We start from the raw sequence: 27,661 nt of genomic DNA on the forward strand, positions 1-27,661 counted from the left end.
ATTACTACCATCAGCTGATATTTAATGCTTATTTTAATGATTTTTCCCCAAGCAATATAATAGTTAATTTTTATTTAAAACCAAGGTGTAGCAACCACCTGCAGCAGGAAAGGGGACCCAGGAAAGGTAGAGAAGAAATATAGAGTGGGAATGTAACTGCAAATTTATTCTGAAGACTTGGATGTAAAAGTGTGCCATTGGTGATAAATACTCACAGAGTGACTAAAATAATACATTATACATAGTACTAACATTTAATACAATTAATAAATGAACACATTTATGTGTGTGGGTGTGTGCACACATATGTGCATGTGCATATAGCAATCCCCCTTGCTCCAGACATCAGACTTCTAGTAAGCCTCAATCCCCTAGCCTAGAACCATCCAAGCACCCAGAAGTAAGAACAAAATGCATTTCTACAGTGAAGTAATGAAAGAAATGTATCTGGTTTGTGTATTTGTACTGGAGAGACAAGTTCACTCTCAGGTATAAAGCAAAATGGCAATTGACCAGCAACAGGACACACAGATTCCAGAGAGAAGAGATAACTCACCTGAAGGGAAGCACCTCCATGTCTACAAAAAGTAGGCAGTGAAAATTAAAATATGGCCACTCGGGCCATTTAGCGAAGAGGCAAATAACCCTGCATTTAAATACTTCAATGGTCCCTGAAGATATCATTGTATCTCAGTGCAGCACAATAACAGCTCTTTATAATTATGACCCTAGGTCAGTTAATGTGCATTATTTAAAAGGCAGACTGTTTTGTAATGCATTTTAGGAAGATCTTTCACTACAATAATATTTTATTTGTAAGTTTTGAGGCTTCAGTTATCTGGAGTATGAAGTTATTTGAAACAAGGCTACTTTTTGTTGTGTTTTCTACACTACCATTGTTATGTTTTCTACAATGTATTTTGTCTCTAACTTTCAAAGGTCTTTTTGAATACTGATTTGTCAGTGCTTGTAAGGAATGTAACATCTTAAATGTTATCATTATTTAAAACTAGATTAAGAGTAGAATTTTTTAGAATACTTTTTCAGATTATAGAATCACTTGCCTTATTAAAAACTGTTTTCTAAGCTGTTTATGCAAGTTTTGGGTTGGACTGTGGTGTCTGCTTTTCATATTACCATAAGATACCATTTCTGGCTTGTAATAAGTTATCATCCATCTATTCTTAGGTTATTTTAAAATCCTATACACAAACTCAGGTTTTAAGGCCTCTGAAGAGATGTGCCTGAGGAAAAGGAGGAGGAGCTGCTTGAAACAAAAATTCCCAATTCATTAATTACTAAGAGAACATCAAATGTCATGGATGTAATCCAAGAGTCTTGGAGGCTCCTTAGAGGACAACAGAATAAGGAGATTTCAGAGTAGCTGAAATCTTTAACTCTCTTTCTTTGAAAATCTTCTGTCACAAGTCAGAAGGATAATGTCTCTTTTCACCCAATGAGAAAGTTGTTCTCACACGAGCATAATTAATCTTCTGACACCATGACAAAGAAATTCCTTAAAAGGATTTCTCCGATTTCCTCCCAAGACAGAAGATTGTCTTTATCCATCATCTGTTCTTCCTGATCCCTTCGTTTTGAATATCCACATCAGCAGAATTGTCCATCAGAGGAGACAGCGGGAGGGAAATCTCTGCATGATTGATAGAGCCCCAAAGCACTGCAAGCCTATTTAAATGCAAGCATCTATTGTTGCAAACTTACTTTACAGCAGTTAAACAAATATAATAGTCACCAATTCAACCATTGTGCAGCTTAGACTTGACTAAAACTAGTAAGTGAATTTTGCTAATGACAAGGCTCTGATTTTGAAGCCAGATAAAAACTGAGCTGATAAATTAAGACTGGATGTCTGAGAAAATTCTCAGAGCAGTAGAGAGGTGTGTGTGTGTGTGTGTGTAAATAAAAGTGTTATATATTATACTGTACATAGATGGGCATTCCTTTGTGAAAAACAAGGGAAGTCTGACACTTGTATAATATTATGATTTTCTTTTTATCCAGTCACTCAATACTTCCTACCTACACAATAGCTATCTTAAAAAAAGAATTACTGAATGTGTTACCATGTAAAATATTAGGTATATCACAGAAGAGAGTGCTAACAACACTCCCCTAAAATTTTTTTTCAGCCTCATTATATAAAGTTTTTTCAAAGAGAGATTTCGGTATGTCTGTGTGTTCTTACCCCCATCTGTGAAGGAAAATCAAAGGCCATTTGAGACTCCTTATGAGTACCTGCTACTTCCTCGGGTAGAACGAAGGAATCAGAGCTATATAGGTCAGTTTCAAGTGGAGTAGCAAAGACTGCTGGGGAAAGCTCCAATCCACAGAAAATGCAAGCCTGGCTCCACTTTCAAAGCAATCTACACAAAATGGAAATAGATGTAGAAAATTCACTAAGCGGTGGTAAGAGCACACCCCACACAGTTTTGAGATTAAACTACACTTTGTGTTCTTTATAGATGCCGCCAAGAACGGCTACTTGAGCCCAGACACCAGGACACACTGACACCATATGCTCTATTTGCACCACCATCACCTTGACGACTCAGTTCTGGACGCACCCTGTGAAAATATTTGTTTATCCTTCAAATCACTAAACAGCGAGGCCAGCCCTCACAGTCCAGGGTCCGGCTGACTGGTGTACCCCCTATCCTAGTCAGAAGAGACTACCAATGCCTGACCCCCCCGGGGCTTCTTCTTGAGCTAGCCTGACTCTTCCAAATGAGGCTGGGGATGAGCACAGCCAGGACCCACGTATTCTGTCATGAGTGGCTTATTTTGGTTTTTCTTAAATCAAAGAGTTATATTCTGGATTGATTAACCCTTTGGAGACCTAGGAAGAGAAGGAGTTAAACCCAGGATAAAGACCTAGAAAATCTTTGTGGACAAAAAGGCACTCTAAGCAGTTTGAATGTAGATTATACCACAGAATTTGAACACAGGGCAGGTGGGTGTCAAAAGAGAGTGAGTTGGTAGTGAAAGTAACACAGGAGAGAGCCAGGTGGGAAGTGCGGCATGGAGCCCCGAAGGGACTCTGGTGTGTTCTCTCACCAGCCACTGAGGACCCAGAAATCTCTTGAGGACTCACCTCACCTACTGCTCTACATCGTTGGTTAACAGTTCTTTTGTGACTGGCAAGTGCTCCCAACAGGATTGTGGTGTTTTTGTTTTTGTTTTGTTTGTTTGCTGCGGGTGGGTGGGTGGGTGTTGGACAGGGACGGGATAAGAACCAGTCCTCATTAGTTTTTGCTTGCTTATCATACATAGTATAGCATCTTGTCAGGAAGGAGCAATAAATACTAATTAATCAGAATGGAACTTGAGAAACAGGCTATTGTGGCTGCTCAAGGCTATGTAGTGTAAAACTCGGGAAGGGGACAGGCAAATCTTCCTGGGTACTCTAGTTGGAAAAGCAATGAGGTCCTTGGGATTAAGTCTGAATTCAAAAAGTATATCTTCTTGCTACAATGATCCTTGGAGTTAAATCCTTGAGAAAAACCCACTGGTGCTCACAAAATTTCAGGGAAAAACTAACACTTCTTTTTTTTTTTTTTTTTACCCTGCAAAGATATCTTCTAAGATAAGAATCAGTTGTAATGTAGTGCACTGCAAACTTTTTAGTCCAATTGGGTTAACAGCACTGACTTTAGATTAAGACACGTCAAATGGATCCCAGCTCCACCACTTCTCCAGCGTGCATGCTATTCACCCTCTCTCAGCCTCAGTTACTTCATCTATAAAGTGGTAAATCATAAAATGTACCCATCCTTCACAGGGTGGTTGTAAGTACTCAATGTAAATCCTGGCACTTGGCAAACTACATAAGAACTATGATTATTACACATTCCTCTCATTCACTCATCTAAGTGGGCACATTTAGCTCTATTTCTATGAGTTTACCTTGAGGCATACACACATACATATGCACATAATAGATAATATATATAACAGATGCAGCATATATAATATAGACAATATAGATATATAGGTCTAGTTATAATAGAGATAGCAGATTTCAGTGTTGAGAAGGGTGCTATGCGAACAGATTGAGCTAAATGGACAACTCTAAGAGAATGAGCAAAAAGAGCAAGGAAATTAGGCAGAAAAGCAAAGACAAATGAGGCTGGCCAGGATGACATGAAGGCTGGGGACGGATGACTTCCCAGGACGATATCTGTACTCCTGCAGACCCAAGTGTACCTCCCTCCACCCCAGCGTCAACATCCGGTGTCTAGGTTATCTTGGAGTTGTTTTCAGTTTGGGGTCTTACTAGGATGCATATTTTATGGCAAAGCATATCCTGTACTTGTTTTTAGTTCCACTCAATTCGATCAATATTTATTTTGTTTCTATATGTGCCAAGCATTGAGATGGATGCTGAGGATACAAACATGAATCAGACCATACTGTCCAGAAGTTCACAGCTCAGACAGACTTAACAATTACATATAGTGTAATTAGGGCCCTAAAATTATTACATAATTCTCAAGAAGCCTGGGGTGAGGGTGTGTGGCACTGAGTTAGGACTTTAAAGATGAGCAGGAGTTTGAACAACAGGGAAAGGGCAAGGTTGAAGACATTCTATGTAAAGAGCAAGAGGGATAAAATAAATAGATGTCGCTTTTTCCCTGTGTCTGAATCATAGGGTACAACAAGGCAGAATGGCAGGAGGTTAAGCTAGAGAGTGGAACTAGGTTAAAAAGGACAATTGGGCCTTATATTAAAAAAAAAAAATACAGTTTTATAGGGGAGTCACTGAAGAGTGTAGACAAAAGAGTGAGATAAATTTGTTTTTCAAAAAGATAAATGGAAGGCACTGAAGTGGGGAGGGGAACAGTCAAAGCTAGAGCTTGGTAAGGAGATGGTTAAAATGGTCTAGGCAGAAACAGTGAAGGACTGAGAAGGACAGTGGAGCTGAAAAGTGATTTATTCAAGAATTATATAGGATGCTACATGGACAGCTTTTGGTGACCCAGTGGACATAGGACACGAGGAAGAAAGGGAAATCCTAGGATAAGCAGGAAGTTTCTAACTTGAGCACTAGGGTAAATATTGTGCCATTAATTTGGATGGGGGTAGAAATTTGTAGAATCATGTGTCTGAGGATCTCTTGTTTACCCTGTATCACTAACACCTGGACTCGGGCAGAAGTGAGGAAGAGATGTATGAGTAGATAAGTGAAAAAAGAAAAAAAAAGAATAGAAGACATCTGCCAAACAGCTGCACGTGCCAAATGGGAAAGCAAGCAAGTTTAGAGAAAGAGGAGAAAGGAACAATAGGCTGGTTAGTACCCCTTGTTTTACTGCTAGGGTAGTTTCTAAGTGGGAAGAACTTGTTTAATGATGAGAAGTTAAGAACTTGTTTAATATAGAGAGATACAAGTCACAGAGAATATGAGTCCTTTTTAAAAAGTAGTAACAGTTTTATTCTGTTATTATTTTTTATGTATTTATTACATTAGATTAAAAGAAGATTTGTATTTATTAACTTGGGTTCATATATTAACTAAAATTAACATGACATTTTAATGAAAAACAACTTGGTTATGCTCCAAAACACATGATTATCCAGCACATTCATCTTCATAAATATAAAATAAAATTACTACTGAGGGTGGGAAAGGAGTATAGGAGAGTGGATGTGATGGAACTCTAGCAGCCAGCTATCTTGGACAATAAGGTATCTTTGGGAAAGGAAGTTACACATGCTGGAGCAACAAGGCAGAAAGAGCCTTTGTCCCTGACACCATGAATCACCATCTCAGGCTTTGATTGCCTCTCTTAGGACTTCCTAAAAGTGAGAGAGAAATAAATTCTATTTTATTTAAGCTACTATTTCTTAGATTTTGCTACTCTTTTGCCATACCTGATCCTAACAGAAACATCTCCTTTTGATGCCTTTCCTATTTATCTTAGATTTATTGTCTAGTTTGTGTGCATGTGTATATAATTTCTCTCAAAAAAGTAGGTATTATGTTGTACACATTGACTTGGAGCCTGTTTTTTTTTTTTCCATTTATCAATTTATGATATTTTCTGATGTCAAAATTATATATGACAATCTTTTAGAATTCACCACATCAATGTACTATCACTTACATAACCAATGCCCTGTTTTAGGGAAATTTAGTAAGTAGTTTTACTTACCAATGGACAACTTCAATTTATTATGATTTGCTAACTGACAGGAGGGACAAACAATTATACAGTTGTACCTTACCTCAACCAGAACAATAAGTACTGTCTCCCACAGAGTGATGAGAAGTGTGGCTGTTACTTCACTCAATTTCTGTATAAGTTGGGTTTGAGGACAGAGAGAGGTACAAAAGGAATCTATCAGATATTTGGTTATTTGTCCACAGAAGAAGGAAAAAGAACAGATGATGATGCTGTCAATCTGTATAACCTTATTATAACTAACATTTTACCAAGAAGCATCAGACTAGAAGTTTCACTCCCACAAAAATCTATCTTTGGAAGCTCTGGGACAAGTTCCCTAGAATAATTGGGCAAAAATAGATACAGCTTAGGTAGGATTTTTACACTAAAGGGACTTCAGTGACATTAGGAAGCTCAAAAACAAAACTGTGTTTAACAACATTCAAAAATAAGGAAGAGGTCAATAAAATGAACTCTTACCAATAATTTTATTTAAAACCTTTCTCAAATTCCAGTGAGTATCCTGAGAGAGATGAAGAGTCAGTCTTGTGTACTAGGTAATTAGAATTTACAACTATACAAGTATGTAGTGAGAAATGCTCCTGACCCAGTAAGAGTCCTCATACACAGCAATTAATTAACTTATGCCAGATACGGTCTTCTGCTAAAGCAGAAAAGTAGACTAATTCCCCTTAGAAACAATTTTCAATAATAAAGATTAAAATAAAAATCATTTCTGGCTGATTTTTAGAGGGACAAAAATTGCCAGTTACCTAGAATTTATAGCTACCTGTTATCTGATCATATGAATAACACCTTTTATATTAAATCAAGATTTAGCTTTCCTGATCACAAGAGCCAAATGACCCCATAGCAATAAGCACACATCTGCACTCAACTTCCCACAAACTAAGCTCTCTACTGCAATTTGTATGCCTATCCAGAATGATAGACTACTATAGCACTTCTTCAGTTGGGTTCAGAAAACATGAACTGAACACCTAGGTAGGACTGCACAGTCATTTTATTAAATTATTATTAATAAAAGCATAACAACATACATGCCCAGTTTTTCAAACAATTCAAATAGAGTAATAACTTTTCTCTCTAGGGGTCATTGATCCAGAATTCTCAACTACTGGAACATGGTCCAGTATCTACAAGTGAGCAAATAAGAATATAAACAGATACAACAGAGAGCCCAAAGTTCACATTCTAAAGGTATTTGCACTTTACTCAAGGGGTTAACTTGGGCACTCACCGAAACTTACTTCCTCTCATTTTAGATACAGTTTGCGGAAGTTTCCTTATATGATTCCTAGTCTTTGGCAGGTTAAAAGGAGTGGGATGCTAAGGGCAAGGATAATGGCAGTACAAAAAAGTGGAACTTTTAATCTGACACAGAGTGAAAACAGAAAAATAATTTTGAAAAGAAGACAGAAAAGCTTAAAATATTAACAATCTGGAGTCATTTAATTTAGAATGGTTCTAGTCTATAGCTAAGCTCAAAACTAAGATGTTAAAAATAACCTAAGCAATCAAGAGAAAGGTACATTTGGGAATTTTCCTCAAATTTCTTGCTTAATTTTACATACGAACTTTAGAACCAGCTCCTCTGGTTCCAAATAATAATTTTAAAATATTTATTGAGATCTCCTTAAATTTATATTATTAATTTAGGGAAAACATATATTTTATCATTTTGGAGTTTCTTATCTAAGAACATGGATTAAATTTCCTTTGTGCTTCTATATTAGTTTCTTGGCGGCTAAAACAATTACCATGCAATGGTTGACTTAACAACAGGAATTTATTGGCTCACAGTTTCAGAGTCTAAGAAGGCTTGCTTCCTCCTGGCCTGAAATCTTGGACTTTTCTTGGCTTTTCCAATATGTGGCAATACACATGGAGGCGTCTTCTCCTTTCCGTTCTGGGTTCTGTTGATTCTAGCTTTTGGCTGCTCCCCATGGCTTCTCTTTCTGTGTCCTATTTCCTTTTCTTATAAGGACTTCAGCCATACTGGATCAAGGCCAACCTTAAATAACAACATCTTCAAAGATCCTATTTACCAATGGGTTCATACTCACAGAACCAGGGGTTGGGACCTGAACATGCCCATTGTGGGAGATATGATTCAATTCCCAGCAGCTTCTATGTAGCATTTTAAAGTTTCCTTCATTCTAGATCAAGGCGTCTCAATCTCACTATTGGCAACACACAATCAAAAATGTCTCTAGATATTGCCAAATATCTCTTGAGGGGTAAAAATCATATTGCCATTTAAGAACCACTCATCGAGACAAAACATCTTTTTAAGTTTAAAACCAAGTGACTTTTTCCTTTATGTTGCTAACCTAAAGGGAGTCTCTTTATTATGTCTTTTGGTTTGTTTGTATATATAAATATTACGTATTTTAATGTTTTGGTGACACATCCAGCCACCTTCTGATTTCTCTTATTGTTTATAAGAGCTTTCCAATTGATTCTCATGAGTTTATCAGGTAGAGATAATCAGATCATCCCCAAATAATAGTAATTTCACCCCCCCCCCCTTTTTCTACTTTTGTGCTTACCTCTTTCTCTTTTCTAACTGAATTGTGTGGTAGCCCACAACAATGTTAAATAAGTTAGTAATAGTGAATTCCTTATTTCAAATGCTTCTAGTATTTCCCCATTAAGCGTGATGCCGGTTTGGGGTTAGATAAGAAGTGTATCATGCAAAGAAAGCATACATCTCTTCCTATTTTTAAGGAGTTTTTAACCAAGAGTAGACGTTGAATTTACCAAGTGCCCCTTTCGTGTCTATGGAGATAATCGTATGCTTTTTCCATTAATGAAGAAAAATGTCTTAAAATTCTAGAATTCCTAGAATAATCCCCCCTTGGTAATTGTATATTATTCCCTTAGAATGCTTTTGAATTCTCTTTTTGTGTTATCTTTGTTAAGGTTTGATATTAATGTCATGAGAGAATCATAAAAAGAATTGTAAAGCATACCTTCTTTTGAATGGTTTAAATAGCACTGAAATTTTTGTTTCTTAAAGGTTTAATAGAATCCCCCATGAAAACATCTGGGTTTGGTGCTCTTTTGGGGAGTAATTCTTAAACAATTTTCTCTATTCTGATTGGTGAGTTTCATTCTCTCTGTCTCTGGGGTCAGTTTTGATAACTATATTTCCTATAAAATTTTCCATTCCATTTACATTCTAAAATTTATTTGTACATTGATCAATTTTGTTTCTTAGGATTCTTTTAACCAGCTATTTTTTTTGGAGTGGGGCATATTCCTCACTTGCATTATTTATTTTATAACTTTTGATCTCTCCCTTTTTTTTTTGTATTAAATTATCAAAAGGTTTGTCATTTTCTCCCAAGATCAAATTCTTGGATCACTTTCTTAGTTCTTCCATTCTGTTTCCTAATTTATTTATTTCTGTTATCTTTATTAATTCCTTCCTTATGTTTGTCTTGGAATTTATTTTATTGTTGTTATTCTAAATCCTTGAGTTGGATGCTCAGTATGCTTATTTTCATTCTATTTTGTTACTAGTATATGCATTTTAGATAATAAGTGTTTCTCTGAACACTGTTTTAACTATATCTAAGGCTATACAGAATAGTGGTTAAGAACCCAAGCACTGAAGCCTGAATATAAATCCTATTTACTTCATTTACTAATTGTGAGATTAGGAACAAAAGTCACTATCCCTCCCTCTGTATCCATTCTTCTCATCTATAAAATGTGGATAATAATAGTTCCTTTACCAAACAGTTATTGCAAGGATAAAACGGGTCAATACTTAGAACAATGTCTGGCATATAGTAGGAAATAAAATAAATTGATCTTGGATGAATTAATTACATGATAGATATGTTTAATCTCAATTTAATATATTTTACATTAGGCTTCCTGTTTTTATTACATCTTTACAAAAAAAAAATCTTTTACCATATAAGTTGTATTTGCTTTCTGTACAAGTGAATGTTTCTTCTGATAATTCTGAAGTGTTTTTGTTTGCTTATTTTAACTTTGTAGACTGCATTTAACTTCTATTTATTTATATATTATCTACCTATTACATACTGTAAGTAATGACAAACATGGTATTTTTCTACTTCTTTTTTTCTACACTTTCCTTTTTCACCTGATTTCACTTGCCTATAATAATTTTCTGAATTTTAACCTTTGTATTTCTAAATGTACTTAAACTCTACTCTTGATTTATCAGCTTTAAATTATGTCTTTTGACCACTGGCTATAAAAGATGAGGAAATCAGTATTCCTCAACCATTTACAACATTCCCTCCCTGTTCTCTCCTGCCCCCAGTTTTTTTACATCATCGTTAGGTTTTAAAATTTTATTTCTGTTTTTATAACCATAATCCTCAGATATTTTAAAGCCTTATTTCTATAGTTAAATTCGAGGTGCAGGTTTCATTTATACTTTTTTCCTTCACATCTATATATGCATCTACCTTTTAAAATGGAATGCTTCTACAGAAGTTTCAAGCTGGCCTAATTCTTCCCCTTCACAGATGATTGATCCTTTTGCCTTTCTCTATCTTTAAATCCATTCATTTTTTTAGGATATGTCTTTATGTTGATTATCATACTTCAAATTTTCAAAAGCTAACATAGTATGCATTACAATCTGTTGATTGAAGACTTCTTTAGTTTTGGATAAGGTTTCTTAAATTATATCTTTAAATATTATATTTTGTCCTTTTTTTGGGGGGGGGTCTTCTTTAGGGATACTAGTTATGCAAATACCAGATTTCTTTTGCCTATTTTCTATATGTATTATTTTCCCTCCAGCCCTTTTAAACTTTTCATTTTGCTTTATCTTTTCAATCCTTCTTCCATGTCCTTTACTGTGTTTTCAGAATGGTTCTCTTCTTTGGTGCTGCTTCCAAGGAGGATTATGTTGCCAAAATAGTTTCATTTTTCTCTTTCACTTCTTTTCTGAGCTCTACTATCTTTCATCCTTCTGTTGACCTGCCATATATTCCCTAGGCTCTTGTATCTTTGTTTAAGCTCTTGTTTTATAGAGGTAATTATCATATTAAATACATATATATGTCAAGGGAGGGCACATATTATTTTTAATGCTTGATTTATTTGGTGGCAATTTCTATATGTTCCACTGAGACAATAGTTTTTTGTTCTCAGTATTCCTCATCTACCACTTTCCTATTTTCTTATAGTAATTTTGTAAATATGCCGTGCAATTTCATTATTATTATTAATTCTTGAATGAAATGAGTTCTTCAAGGACCAGCAGTTTACAAAGACTCATACTGAAAAGAGACAAAGGCCATATTTTAAGCTAGCAGGAATTTTTTCTTTGATGCAAGGTTTTATGTATGAATTGTTTTAGGATAACTTCTCAAGCAAAAGAGATCAGTAATTAAAGGTCCATTCGAAATGTTGAGTCTCTTTTCTTTACCCTGCCTCACTCACAGACTATGTCCTGCAAATTAATTCTCTGGGCACTCCTTATTAGTTCCAACTTTTTTTTTAGGCCAAACCAACTCCTTTGTCAGCATGTAGACACATTCTCATTGTTCCAGATAAAGGACTGTTGGTTTCACCCCTTAAGGCATTCCACTTACTTTGGGTAACTGTACTGCCAGCTTTGTCTCACCTCTGTAGCCACAAGGCCTTCCTCTCTCAACATCTACCCATGCCCTAGTTTTATCTTCACTTCATTTCACAGTGCCTCCTCATGCATTATGGTCTGGGGTTTCAGATGTCTTCCAGTTTTGTCAAACTTGGAGTCTGTAGTCCTGTTTCTCTTTCTTCCAGTGGCCTTTGTGGGATTTCCCAGAGGAAAAGAGAAAATATGTGCGAATCTTTCTCCGTAACTTTAAAACCCAAAATCCTACACAACAAATTATCCTAATCTAAAACTACCTAAAACAACTCAACTTTTGTCTGATAATTCTAAAGATACAACATAAGATTATAGGGCCTTAAGGCATAATTCCTAACATCATTTATCAATGTTGGTACTTTGAATGTAGATAGTAAAGTGAGTAACAGTAGAAGTCCTCTCAACCTGGCTTGATTGGAGTCCATGATTGATTGGTTAATTGAAAGAATCAGTTAAAATGGCTGTGTAGGATTCAGTCTCGTTAATTTGGGACATATTCTGGGAATATGTTTCCCAGAATCCACTTCACTGAATGATTCTTGATTAGAGCTGACAGATATGGAAGATGTTGGGGTTAGATTTGGGAGGTGTAGGTGAGGAAAGGGTCATTATCCCTAGAATGTCACTGTAGTCAGAGTTAGTGATGGACAGCCACAAGGTGCCAAATTAAGTCCCTGTTTGTTCTCACTCTCCTCTGTTCTGCATCTAGCTTGTCTTCCTGACTACTGGCCAAGAGAGACTCCAGTCCCACCAACAGATGCTTGGCTGTGAATCCACTGAGGCAGATATACAGAGGCAGCAGTTTCCCACAGACCTCTCCACAAGGTGAAATCCCACGTTGATAGCTGGACATGTTTGGATTCCACAAGTTTCTACTTGTCCAACCTCAACAGTGTTTCAGGCAGACCGATGAGCAGTGACTCTCTCATCTTCTGACTCCCTCTTGTAGGTCATCCCTACAAATGTCCCAGCTCCTCTCACATTTGTGTAATTTCTAATTCCTAAAATAAACGCCTTATTCCCATAATCTTCATGGTGGTTCTGTTTCCTTGATTGAACCCTGGCTGATAAAGTGGGGACTCATACACACACAAAGATCCATCTGTATGTTTTAACTTAAAATATATAAATGTAAATTCATTTGCTGATTTTTGAATGAAGGATGAGTTCTCCTGCTTTGAGTATAAGTCAGTTATTTGGAAATTCCTGTCATGAACCACATCCAGAAATGCATTATCTATAGTCTCCAGTTTCCATTTGTTTAGAGTGAAATGAGAATTTAAATACACTTATAAAGCAATTTGAACTCAGAATACTTCTAGATTTTTATGATTATCCCTACTAACATTTTCTACAGTACTTTTACCACACTTACTACATAAGCAATTGTTTTTTGCAACCCACCTTTATCAAGTCTTTCCAAATTGTTCAACCTAGTTTTCACAGGAGCAATAATTCTCTTTGTTTTTGAACTTATAGTCCATTAGTTGTTTAATATTTAATTAAATTATGCAATTACAATAACAACTTGCAAATACATATTTGGAAACAAACATAAACAACTCTGGAAAAAGAAATGCCTGAGGTACTAGATTGTAGCCCAAAAGCCAGAAATATTCAGCCATCAGTCAGCATGCTATGGGTGGACATAGAGTAAGCCTGTTTTACATACGGAATGGAGAGCACTGGTTATTCCCACAATAAAGAATTTGCCACTGCAATCTGAATCTGACCATCCCACAATTTTTTGAATAAATCTGTGACATCAGCATGTTTATCATTTACTTCTTCTTCACGAAGGTAGAGGTCAGAATATGTACCAAAAAGTATCTGAGTGTCCTACTTGTTGGATTTATGTTGTTTTGAATTCTCTAAATTTTAGGTACTTGGAAGGTAGAAGCGAGCCTTGTTATCAAAGTTATACCCTGGAAGAATCTAGACCAATTTTTAAGAAGCAAATGATTAAAAGAACTTGGAAAGGATAAGACAGAGCTTTTAAAGTGAGTATGCTGCCTGTATCTATCTGGGGGGAAACAACAAAAACAAAAAGCCCTATATGATGCCCTATGGACCTTGGGATCTTCATCTGAATGTAAGGACTACTTGTTTTTATCCTTAACTTCTTTCTTTTGCTGGTCAGATTTCGATTCGCTAAACATTTGCTGAATATTTACTATGCACTAAGTTCTGAAATGACTATATTCACGGGTATCACCTCATTTAACCCTTACATCAATCCTGAGGGAATAATTTGTTCCCATTTTCTATATGAGGAAACAGATCAATGGGGTTGGAAACTTCACTGAGAATACCCAGATGTAAGCAGTAGAGCCAAACCAGACGCCAGCTCAATGCATTTTTCACTTCCTAGCTGGAGGGAACATGAGTGGGTAGATCATATTTCCTACTCCCATGAAAGACACTTGATAAACTTGCATATATTTTACAAGTACAAAGTACTGTACAATGAATTTGCAATTATTTTGTAACATTAAACCTGGGATAGGGGGATTTAAACCTAGGACAGGGCCCCAGTCAAGATGGTAGAGTGAGATGCTTCAGGCCCCCCCACCCCACCCCAATAGAAGCTTTGAACAACCAACATGAACTGGCAGACATATCTTTTGCAAAGCTCCAGAAAACAGTTAAAGGACTGCAGTTACAGGGTGAGCTAGCGCTAAATCAAGGAAAAGGCTACTTAAAAGCAGTAGGATCTCGTGGTATTCTGGCTGGTCCTTCCCCCATCCCTCACTAGCTCCATGCCAAGCCAGCCTGTACTCCCAATGCAGATGTCTGGAACTGGTTCCAGAGGAAGCAGAGTAACCCTCATGTACTTCTTGGGAGATGGGTGTCTGGCCCAATCTGTCTGGTAGTGGCTAGATGGCCTCACCACCCCAGATTTTGTGGAAGGTGGCTCACAAAGCTCTCTTTCAGAATATTGTGGGAGAGTAGTCAAGTCATGCTGCCTGGGGCAAAGGATTGCTGTGGACATACAGTGCAGTGCCCAGGACCCTGAGGAAACCAGGGAAGAGGAGACATTCAGAGTGCAAACAGGGGGATTCTTAGACCCACATATCCATTCCCAAGACAAGAAACATGAGCAGAAAGAATTAGAGCGGCCCCTATGCTTTGGCCTGGAGCTATTCTCCAAACTTGTTGTATTGACAAGCCCTGAAGAAGAGTAAGGCACAGGTTAATAAGCAAGGACTAGAAAAGGTGTTTTCTTTTTATCTTCCTTTTTTGTTGTTGTTGTTATTGTTGTTGTTAGCTCCTGACATTCAAGGAACATTCAGTCATAATACTAGTTAGATACAAACATAAGGAACAGTGAATTCTGAGTCTAAATTTCAGCAACACATTAAAATATCAAAATGTCCAGGTTTCAACAAAATATTACAAAACATACAAAGAAACAGGAAGAAATGGCCCAGGCAAAGGAGAAAATTCAAGCATTAGAAACCATCAGTGAGAAGGATCAGACCTGGGACATTTCAGTCAAAGACTTCAAAAAAATGGTCTTAAATATGCTCAAATAGGTAAAGGTAAACATGGACAGAGAGCTAAAAGAGATCAGGAAAATGACAGATGAATACAAAGAGAGTATCAATAAAGATATGGAAATTATGGAAAGGAAAGAGCTGAAGACCACAGTAACAGAAACAAAAAATTCCTCTAAAGGGGTTCAATACAGACTGGAGCTGGCAGAAGGAAGGATCAGTGAACTTGAAGACAAGACAATTGAAATTATTTGGCCTGAGGAGCAGACAGAAGAAAGAATGAAGAAAAGTGTACAGAGCCCAAGGAACATGTGGGACACCTTCAAACAAACCAATATATACATTATAGGGAGTCCCAAGAAGGAGAAGAAAGAGAGAAAGGAGCAAAGAGAATATTCAAAGAAATAACCACTGAAAACTTACCAAATTTAATGAAAGACATGAATATACAAATCCAAATTACTCCACAAACTCCAAACAGGATAAAACCAAACAGACTCATGCTGAGCCATGTTAAAATCAAGCTTTTGAATGCCAGAGATTCAAGAGGAAGCCGCAAGAGGAAAGCAACATGTCACGTACAAGGGAGCTTCAATAAGATTAAGTGCCAATTTCTTACTGGAAACCATGAAGGCAAGAAGGCAGTGGGAAGACATATTTAGAGTGCTGAAAGCAAAAAACTGACAACCAAGAATTCTATATCCAGCAAAACTGTCTTTCAAAAAATGAGAGAGAGACTATAATTAATAAGAATACCATACTAGTACTACACAAATACTAGGGACAAATAATTAAGGGCTGACAAGAGCTATGAGACGTTTTGGGTCATGAGAACTGTTTAAAATGGAAAATGATGAGGACTTTACAATTAAGTGATGATAATGTGAGATATGGATGGATCATCGTGGACATAACACATGCTATGTGAACTTAGGAACCCCCTACTTTATAAGTCAAGCCCTAGATCTTGAGGCTTGCTCTGGTGAAACTTATGGTTGTAAAGGGGAGACTAAGCTCACCTATAATTATGCCTAGGAGTCACCTCCAGAGAACCTCTTTTGTTGCTCAAAGGTGGACTTTCTCTTTCTAAGCCTAACTCTGCAAATAAATTCATCACTCTCCGCCCGATGTGAGACAGGACCCCCCAGATGAATGAGTCTTCCTGGCAACGTGGGGCATTGGATTCAGGAATGAGCCTGACCCTGGCATCGAGGGACTGAGAATGCCCTTTTGACCAAAAGAGGGAAAAGAAAGGCAACAAAATAAGGTTTCATGGCTAAAAGAATACAAATAGAGTCAAGAAAGCTGTTGTGGAGGTTACCCCTATGCAGGCTTCACCTAGATATGCCAAATGACCACAGTATGATAAGCCCAAGTGAATAGTAGTCCCCAAAACCTTAAAGAATACCCAGATCCTTATCCGAGACTCTATAACGATTTCACTCATTAAGTTTATTCTTCAGAAACTTAAATTCTTCAGAGAACTCCTATGCCAGCTAAGTCCCAAAACCCAAAGGCAATAGCCTCTTCAAGAACATCAACTAGATGTGTCCCCTTTTCTCATTAAGTTGACACCCCTTTTTAACATGAACAACTTAGGTTGGTCACTTCCCAGACGTCCCTGAAGATTGGAAAAGTGATTAAATTAGAGGAAGGGGTAGCAACAGACAAGATGGAATTTAACAAAGGGTTATGAATACTGAATCTTTGTATAATTTTCTTTTTCTTAGTTGCTGGGGTTTTAGAATAGCTAGAAGGAAAGAACTGAAATAGTGGAACTGTAACCCATAGCATCCTTTGAAATTTGTTCCATAGTTACTTGTTAAATTGTAATCTGAAAGCTAATACCTTTTTGTATATATGTTATATTTCACAATAAGGAAATAACTGAAACTATGGTACTATAACTCTTAACAACTTTGGAAATTTCCTATATAACTACTTGTTAAAGCATAATTTGAAAGATATTACCTTTTTTGTATATACGTCATATTTTACAATAAGGAAATAACTGAAACTGTTGAAGTGTAACCTATAATATTCTTTGAAATTTGTTATCTAACTACTTGTTAAATTTCACTTGCAAAGTTATCACTTCTATGTATATATGTTATATTCTACAATAAAAAAAATGATAAAAAAATGAGGGAGAGATTAAAACATTCCCAGATAAAAACTGAGGGACTTCATCACCACTTGACCAGCCCTATAACAGATGCTAAATAGAGTTCTGCAGGTTGAAAGGACAACAGACAATAGATCAAAGCCACATGAAGAAATAAATATCTTCAGTAAAGACAATGACATGGGTAAATATAAATGCTAGTACTATTATATTTTTGGTTTGTAACGCCACCTTTTACTTCCTACAGGATCTAAAAGGCAAATGCACAAAAACATAATGATAAATCAGTGATTTTGGACTCAATGTATAAACACCTAATCTGTGACAAAAACTACATAAAAGTTAGGGGACAGAGGGGTATAGGAACACGGCGTGTATATGCTATTGAAGTTAAATTTGTATCAAAGAAAATGAGATTGTTACAGATCTAGGATGTTACATTTAACCTCTATGGCAACTACAATGAAAATCCTGCAGAATATGCAAGCTCATAGAGACAGAAATTAAAGTACAATTTGCTGGGGGTTGGGGGAAAGGATGAGGAGTTAATGCATAATGGGTGTAGTGTTTCTGTTTTGGGAGATAGGAAAGTTTTGGTAATGGAAGGTGGTGAGGTACCACAATATTGCAAATATGATTAATCCCATTGACTGTATGTTTTAGAGTGGTTGAAACTGGAGAGTTTATGTTTTAGGTATGTTCTCACAATTAAAAAAGAAGATGAAAGAGCATTTAAGGAGATAATGACAATTAAATGTAATACATGATTTGGATGGGATATAGCAAAGGAAGAGAAAATGCTTCAAGGGACATTATTGGAACATACAAAAAAAAACTGGAATATAGACTGTAAGCTTTGTATCAATGTGAAATTTCTCAAATTTGGTAACTGTACTCAATGTGGTGACATAAGTGAACAATCTTGTTCTTAGGAAATGGCACATGGCAGTACTAAGTGTTCAAAGAGCATGACATATATATATATATACACACACATATAACCTATATTTAAGTGGTCAGAAAATGGACTGATAGACAGATAGATGGATAGGTAGACAGAATGATATGGCAAATGTGGCACAATCTTAAAATTGGTGGGTGGATCTAGGTATCTGGGGGGCAGTGTTAGGAGTATACTGGAGTTCTCTGTATGGGATTTGTATTATTTTTGTGACTGTACAGTAAGTTTGAAAGTATTTCAAAATAAAAAGTTTAAAAAATGAAAAAAAAGTATATCAGGAAAAAAGATGCCTGTGTCTCAAACTTACATCCAATTACTGGGCAATAGTAATAACAAGGTCAATTTTATTTTTTTTAAACCATAATAATAAATGATGTTGGCAATAATGGCAGCATAACTTTGTATTTATATGGAAACTCTGTTTTCAACAATTTAAAACAGTTTTTGGAAGCCTTACCTACTCTCCTTTACAATACCTCAATAGGAAAAGGTTTCTGCAGGTAGCATGAGAGAAAGAAAGCTCAGAAAGTCCCAAGAACACATGTGGGGTAAGGAATAATAACCCCGTGCCTGGTGTTCTGTCCATTAATCCTCGCTTCTTCTCTTTAGCCACCTTCAAATAAGTCACTGCCATTTGGAAGAGACAGAAAGATCTTGGAGACAAATTTCAACTGGCATTTTAAGAGTAGTCTAACATCATATTGCAACTTTCCTGGTTTTCTATAATTTTAGTCCAGTCTCCCTCTGCCACTACTTAGTCAAAAGACTGGAACAAAAGGAAATTGCTCTTGCCCTAGTTTTGCTGAAGCCTGAAACACAAAAGATTTGCTATTATGCTTCTCACAAACTCATGTTTACTTTTCTTACTGGAATAAGCAAACCACAGCTAGGAACTCATTCTACAGTAAAATCAATAGCTACATCCTCCACCTTTCAGTTCTACCCACTAAGTGAAGTTTGAAGAGTCTATATATACTATGTGTACCCTTCTATCCAGTCAATAAATGAATCCCAAATCATGTGAACTCCAATCACAGTCTCTGGGAGTTCTCATCTTAAATCTGGTTTGAGTTAATTTCACAAATATGCATAAATATCTATTTGGGTGAAACTATCACCATCCAGAAAAAATGAAGCATCAAGAGTCCTGCCCCACTGCCAATTACCCCCACCTTAGTCAGACTCCTTGTACTTAGATGTTTTTGTTTGAATACTGCTCCTTAGTTCAACTGTATGTTTCATGTATTATCTTTACTATTCTCACTCCTTGTTTACAGGTCATAGAATAGGGGAGGGTCTGGCAGGGATCAGAAGGTAACACTGATGGCCCCCTGCATATCATTATCATGACTCCCCAAAAGCATCTTAAAATATAGCTATTATTCTCCCTATATTTTAAAACAGTAGCCTGAGGCTCAGAAGTTGAATATTTCTCCAATATTACACAATTAGTAAACAGTTAGGATGAGAGCCAGACCCAGCTCTGCCCTCTCTCCCCACTGTCACACACTGCTGCCTTCTTCATTTTCAAAGCTGTGTGCACCCCAGGCCCAAGGAGTGGCCATGGGGCAACCATCTTCAGAAGGTCTGTCTGGACTTTGGATATGAGGGTTGAGTATCCTCACAAGCACATGTAAGGTTCCTCCTGGGGTAGGACCAAAACAGAGATGGGAGGAGAAGGGGACTGGTTCTCCCCATGCCACCACATTCTAGCATGGAACTGCAGATAGTCCAAGAATTCTAAATTTAAACCTAGCCCTCCATGTCACTAAGAAGGTGTATTTGTCAAAGTAGGAGGATGAAACATACTTTGACAGTCTGTTAGCCTGACTCATAACTAAAAACACTGAGACATTATGTGATGTGGGCCTCCATTTGTCCTTTTTGCCCTGGGCTCCCCCAAATGTGGAGGAGGCGGAAGGTGATAATGGATATATTTTTTCTTATGGCCATTACTATCATACCAAAACATTCTTCTAATGGTGACCATTTAAGTTGTTCCTAAATTTTCATTTAAAATGATATGTTTTAAATATCTATACATACATATTTGCCTTCAACTGATTATTTCTTGATATATTCTGAGAAGGGAAATTACTGGGCCACAGGATATAAACTCCTAATAACCAAAACCTTAAACAAAAGGTCATATTAACAGGATATCTCCCTGAATACAACCCCTACCTGTATACCCTTTAGCTACATGCCAAATCCACTGACCTATATTCATAATTATAAAGGCCATGCCTATTTAAAGACTTTTTAATATATGGTCATTTTGTTTCAAGATAGGAAACTGGCTCACAAAGTATCTTTTGATATGTTTTAGAAGTCCATTAAATTTCAATCCCTAAAATCAGTGGTCTACAAACTATGACCCCCAGGGCAAATCCAGCCTGCTCATGGCCTGTTTTTTGTAAATATATTTTACTGGAACACAGTCACACTCATTTACATATTGTCTATGGCTGCTTTCATTCTACAAAGGCAGAGTTGAGTGGTTGCAACACAGACCATATGGCTCACAAAGCCCAAATATTTACTATTGAGACCTTTCCATAAAAAGTTTGCCAACCCCTGCTCTAAAATAATCACAAAATACCAACCATGTAACAGGAGCATAGAAAATACTGAATAGTCAAAAACCTGCAATAAGTTCTTCTTCCCCATTTCACAAATCAGACCCCGGCGTAAATGTTCCTAATGGCATCTTGATAAAGCTGCTGTCATTGCTTCTGTTTAACAAACATTTACCTAGTGCTTAGTATATGTCAGGAAGACCTCATGCTAGGTACTAGTGGTTCATGGAAGAATAAGTTATTGTTTTTGGCCTCAGAGAGCTTACTAGTTTTCCAAGTGTGTGTTTCCAAGCTTTAACCAAGTCAGAGGAATCATTCCAGTCATCCTAGACCATCTCCCATCACCCCTGAGATTTTAAGCAAGTGTGTGTAAAGAGCAAGTGTTCATAGAGTAGAAATGCCTTTATGGTAGCAACTTGGAATTGAACTAGCAATAATTATGCTGCTTTGATGAAAAACCACTGGTGGGCAGATGAAGGAAGAGTAGACAAACAGGCAAGACAAAGAATTCCCCTACACTAAGTAATCTCTTTCATAGAAATTCCTCTTATTTTTTCAGCTTTAACCAGCTGGGGGAAAGTATTGCCCAATTTTTGGTACCAGTATAAGCAACAGACTGATTAATGGTTATTTTGTTTACTTTAAAATTAAAATTCATATTTATGAGAAAAAGACCTATACGAGTATAGTGAGGGAAGAGAGAAATAAATAGTTTTACTTTCCATAAAGATGGGGCAATAACAGAGTATTTGATTTTGGGAGAGGACATAAACATGAGGCAAGTATTTCAGAAGATCCTAAGAAATGTGATTTGGATCCAACTTGGTGGGAAATGGGATTTTTTTTTTTCTTTCTTTTCTTTTCTTTTTTTTTTTTTTTTTTTTTAATTTAATGGAAAGATAAAAAGGAAGAGAAAGTATTTACAACCAGATACTCTCTCACTTTTTGTTGGCATGACTGATCTGTTAAACTACATTAATAAATTACAAACCAAGAGCAAATGCCTTGAATGCTCTGTTGTTTGGGATTCTCACTGGTGTGGCTCTCCTACATCAATGGGACAACAAGGGAAGATCTTGTGTTTATGGATTTGCATCCCGTCTCTGCCCAGCTGATAAGATAATCAGCTGGGCAACTGTATATGTACCTCTCAGAATGTCTATGTGCAAAATGTTGATAACACCATTTTCCTTACTGGGCTGGAAAATGGATCAAATAGAGCAACTGATACAAGTAGCTCATGACACAGTTGCTGGCACTTAGTAGCAGTGAGTCTTAAGTAAAATACAGCTATTTTTGTTGACCTCATTATTACAATACTTGTTAAAATGCAAATGGACTTTGTGGAGTTAGTGGTGCTGTCTCCATGGCTTGGTTAGGTGATTACCCATCTGGCTCCTAGTCTTCCTTCACAGCCATTAAAATTCTATTACAGAGATGTTTTCCTTTAGCTATTGAAGTCCCCTTGCCTTTGAGAGTGGCCAGCAAAAATGCAAACACCTTAACATGGTATAAGCTGAGCCCTTTCTGGGGATTAGGTAGTACCTAATAATGTCTTTAGAATCAAGTTCCCATGTTGAACAGCTCACGTGCCTGGAGGAAGGAAAGAAAAACTGAGCAGACAGGTGGATGGACGCCACACAGGGCAAAATTTATCATTTTGCTGAGTATTATCTCCAATGGCTCATTTCAGAAATATGCTCATTTGCAAAGAGCAGCACTTATCTGCAAAAGGAGAGGCCAGTCCTGCCTGTTCTTGCCAATTCAAAACCATTAGAATGACTTGTTCTGACCTACCTAGAATAAACAAACCTTCATGCAACAATTAACTATTTGTATTGCCAGACTCTCTTCCACAGTTATTAAAACACAGTTCTCAGAATATCTCAAAAGTATCTGCCAAGGAATTCTTTGTTTTGTGAGAGAAGTCAAAGATAACCAGTGCTTCCAATTGGCTTCTCTTACAATATCTTTTTTTCAAAGGCTTCAAATGTCCCTTTTGACCAGTCTCTGGCTGGTCAATTACGGTCCTTCTGTCCCTCATCAAGCAGTTTGTCACAACTTCTTCACTCTCCCTCACTCCTTGTAAGCGTCACTTCCATATTTCTTACTTTATAGATACCACTTTCTCAAAGTTTGACAATACAGGCCCTCTAATTCACAAAACCCAAAGGCCTTATGATCTCCATCTTTATTCTCTATAACAATGGCTGTCTAAAGAGGTGTGTATTGTCCAAAGCAGTGCTTGGGGTGCAGGAAGAAAAAAAATTAACTTTTATTCATGTTTTAAATTTCAACCTTAAAAATTCCTATTTCTTGTATTTTTTACAATATGAATAACACATTGATACAGTAGACGGAATGGTCACTCAAATTTTAATTGTCAGAATATGCAATCAATAAAACTTTCGGGATCACTTCTATGTAGCAGCGGTTCTCAAAGTGTGTCATGAAGACCCCCGAGAGTATCTGAGATCCTTTCAGGGAATCCAGAAGGTAGAAACGGTTTACTATGAAAACAGAGGCAGTTTGTCTTTTTTACTCATTCTCTCACAAGCACAGAGTGGAGCATTTCAAAGGCTACACAATATGAGATATTGCAACAAATTGAATGTAGAAGATATCAGAAAACAGTTGTTTTCTATTAAGTGCCAGACATTAAAGAGAATTATAGAAGTGTAAAACACTGATGCTCCCCAGGAAGTCCCCCTGGGTATTTTGGGACAGATCCTTCTTGGCAGAGTCAAAAGCTCACCATGATCATTGTGCAGCTGATCCTGTGGGCTGCAGAAGCATCCCCATACAGCTACTTCAAACTGCTGGGACTCCAATTCCTCGTACCAATGCCTGCCCACATGGGGTGCCCTTTAAATTTTCAAACTGCAGAAGGAGCCATTGTATTTAAGGCTTTTGCTTAGCAACCTGGTTCTCATTGTTAATTGGGTTGGTGGCTCAGCACTTTTGCAGGCCCCTTCCAAGGAACCACCTGAAATTTAGGCCACTTGGAGAACCTGGTCTGAGGCTGTCTTCTCCCCAGGTACTAGGTGAAGTGAGGTTTCTTTCCCGAGGTTTCTGAGCACTGGGAATTCATGCTGCATATTGGGCACCTCTTGGGACAGGAATTCCTTTTTGGATTGATGGAAAAAATTCAGTAACTGTTGGTGTTGTTTGTAGCAATTTCTGCACATAATGATCGGCACAGTAATATATATTTGAAGGTGGGAAACTGGGACATGAAGTAGTGTGTATCTTACAAGAAGGAAAGACAGGCAAGTAAGGAACATAGGAGTGTGTATCGGTACACATGACCCATAAAAAAATACATAGCCTGAATTAACAGCACAGTTTAAAATATCTGAAATGTAATTATGATCGACTGCATTGAAGATACCACATTAATGCAAGCTAGGAACATGAATGTGAGGAATAGTAGTTACTTTAGGTTATTTCTTTTTCTTAATCATTTGCTTTGATTTGTTTGAAACATGGTGTTCTTTGTTGTTTGTGGGATGATTTTAATTTTTCAATAAAGTTAAAAATAAAATGAAATTTTAAAAAAACACTGATGCTCTTGTCACTAAATTTCTTTTTGTTTTAGAAAACGGTTATTTTTCATAAAAAGATTCTATTTATGTTAATACATATGGATTATTTTTAAAATGAAATACATATTTTTAAGTCTTGGTTTTAAATATCATTACAGTAAATATTCATAGATATCCAATTGTGTTTTGGAGCCAGCCTGCACAAGCTTGTGAAAGAGCTGTTGGAAGCTTGAAGTGGACCATTGTGGGAATTTATATCACAGAGTCAGCAAACACCACAAATCAGGGCTTTCATTTTGGAGAGCTGGATTACCAGCATACTACCAGATATAAGTCACCTATGCAGAAATTCTTTGGCATCCTCAATAACTTTTAACATGGTAAAGAGTTCCTAATACCAAAAAATTTGAGAACCTATGATCTATAGCATTTAACACCATTAATTACTACATTCTTGATACTCCTTCCACCTCCCTCTTCATCACCTGTGCCAATTTGGGTATATTATGTCCCCCCAAAAAAGCCATGTTCTTTAATGCAATCTTCTGGGGGCAGACTTATTAGTCTTCATTAGGGTGAAATCTTTTGATTGAATGTTTACATGGAGATGTGACCCATTCAACTGTGGGTGAGAATTCTGATTGAATTATTTCCATGGAGGTGTGACCCTGCCTCTTCAGGGTGGTCTTGATTAGTTCACCGGAGTATTTAAGAGAGAAGCTAAGTGCCGACACAGATGCAGATGCTTGCAACTGCTTGGAGATGCTGGAGATGCAGCTAGAAGGACATCTGGAGATGCTTAGCTAACAGATGAAGTCCAGAGAAGTTAAGAGAGGACCCCCAGATGCTTACAGAGAAATGCCCTGGGAAAAAGAAGCAAGGATGCACAGGAGCTGAGAGAGAGGAGCTAAGACAGAAGCCCAGAGACATTTTGGAGAAAGCCATATTGAAACACAACCCAGGAGCAAAGGACCAGCAGATGCCAGCCACGTGCCTTCCCTGCTGACAGAGTTGTTCCCTATGCCAGTGGCCTTTCTTCAGTGAAGGTATCCTGTTGTTGATGCCTTAGTTTGGACAATTCTATGGCCTAAGAACTGTAAATTTATACCCTAATAAATCCCCTTTATAAAAGCCAATCCATTTCTGGTATTTTGCTTTACAGCAGCTCTAGCAAACTGCACCACCACCCAAGTTTACTTACCCTTGGCTTGGCTAAGACAGAACAACACAGAATCCTCTTCTATTTATCCATAATATTTATGATACTCTATGTTACCCCGATACTTATCTCTCACTCCTCCCACTTTTCCCTTAATATGATAAGCACCAGTCATTCCCCTTGATTTAGACTCAAACTTCTTTCTGCTAAAATATAGTGCTTCTCAAAGTGCATTAGAATCACTTGGGGTGCTTATTACAAATGAACATTCCTGGAACAACTGTATCACCCCAAATCTACTAAATCACAAAACTCTGGAGGGGGTCCAGAAGTCAACAGTCTAATATCCATGGATGACTCTTATGATGACCACAAGTTTGAGAAGCCTCTAATTCTCTCTCTTTTGGGGATCTCACCCTTTTCCATGTCCTTAAACACCTCTTTTTTGTTTCTCCAGAATTAGGTGCTCTCTTGAGCTTCAGACATGCATCTTTAAATGCTCCTTTACCATCTGCACAGACTGTCTTGCTACTCTTTGAAGCTCAACATGCCCCAGGTGTAACTCTTCAGTTCTCAAGCAAATCAGAACTCATTCTGTTGTCTCTGTCTGAGTTAATCAGATCACAGTTATACAATTACTCAGATTTGGACCACTAAAGTGATCTTTACCTTCTACCCCTTCGCCATTGCCTCCATGTTCAACCAGGTGCCCAGGACTACAAATCCATCTCTGAAACTCACTTTTTTCTCCTCTCCACTTCCAACCTAGTTTAGGCCTTCTTATCTCTGCCCTGGATGATTAAATCACCTTTCCAAAGAATGTCAGGAAGTTCAATTTCTCAATGGCTTGAAAACCAGCACCCTTTAATGCCCCTGTAATTTCTAATGCCACCTGTTGGCAGGTAAGTATTTCACAACACTCTCCAGCAGTTTTCTGGGAGACTCTTGTGTGGCCATTCACTCTCTCACTGGAGATAGGCATGGGGCTACTTCTAGCACAGAAAACTGAGGTCTGAATGGGCAGAAGAAGCAAGGCTTTGGTATACGAGAGGGCTAGGATACAGCTCAGGAATTTTTTTTAGAAGGAGGCTGAAGTGTTAAAGAGTCTAAGAGTCTCTACTACTAGGTAGGCAGAGTGGAGATACTGAGAAGTCATCTCAGATAGCTCTAACACCAATACTATACATGCAATTATTGGAGTTAAAATGATCTTAGCTATAGAGGACAGAATGATGTAAACAACAGATGGCTGAGTAGCAGTGGGAGGAAAAAGTTACACACAGGGTTACTAAGAGGGGAAGGAGAAGGTTGAAGGACAAAAGAGTAGACCAGGTGTGCTGGAGATCTTCTGTTGGTCCCTTCAAAGACCCCATGTGCACACATCACCCTGCTCTGTGCCCAGAGGCTGACCTGCAGCCACCACATCAACTAAGTATACCTGTACTCTGGTTTCTGGTTGGGGTTGGCCTATGGAAAGGGGGAGAGTGAAATTTTTCCACTAGCCAGATCTCCTTTGGCTGCCTGAATCCTTTGCCCTCTCCCATAGTCCTCCATTGTCATCTGGGCTCCAGTAATAGCTCCTTCCCCCAGCGCTTCAGACCTAGAGATGGGAAGCACACCCCACAGTTATTGTCCTGGAGTCCTGCACCATCACATGTGCCATCCCACACCCTGCCCACACCTTTATAAATAGTTGCTTTATGAAACTCACCTCAAAACATACCAACTTGAGTATGTTGTGTTTCCTGCTGCGACCCGGATTGATACATATGGTGTACTATGTTGAATAGTGTCCAAAATTCATGTCTACCCAGAACCTGAGAATGTGACTTTATTTGGAAATAGGGTCTTTGCAGAGGCAATTAGTTAAGATGAGGTCATACTGGATTAAGGTGGGCCCTAAATCCAATATAACTAGTGTCTTTATTAAAAGAGAAGAGACAGAGACACACAGACACGC

General features: G+C 37.5%; 1 protein-coding gene across 14 annotated transcripts in view; it reads right to left on the reverse strand.

Moving 5' to 3' along the window:
- The window catches only part of GREB1L (GREB1 like retinoic acid receptor coactivator), a 422,182-nt gene that overhangs the window by 193,305 nt on the left and 201,216 nt on the right, over positions 1–27,661 (reverse strand). The window contains exon 1 of one of the 14 annotated variants that reach the window (XM_037805494.1): positions 2,257–2,467. The exons of the other annotated variants lie outside the window; for them this stretch is intronic. The gene's annotated coding sequence lies outside the window, so the exon portion shown is untranslated. Of the gene's footprint in view, positions 1–2,256; positions 2,468–27,661 lie in introns of those variants that run through there. 14 annotated transcript variants of the gene reach the window in all.

Source organism: Choloepus didactylus, chromosome 16 (assembly GCF_015220235.1).
Source record: "Choloepus didactylus isolate mChoDid1 chromosome 16, mChoDid1.pri, whole genome shotgun sequence".
NCBI lineage: Eukaryota > Metazoa > Chordata > Mammalia > Pilosa > Megalonychidae > Choloepus > Choloepus didactylus.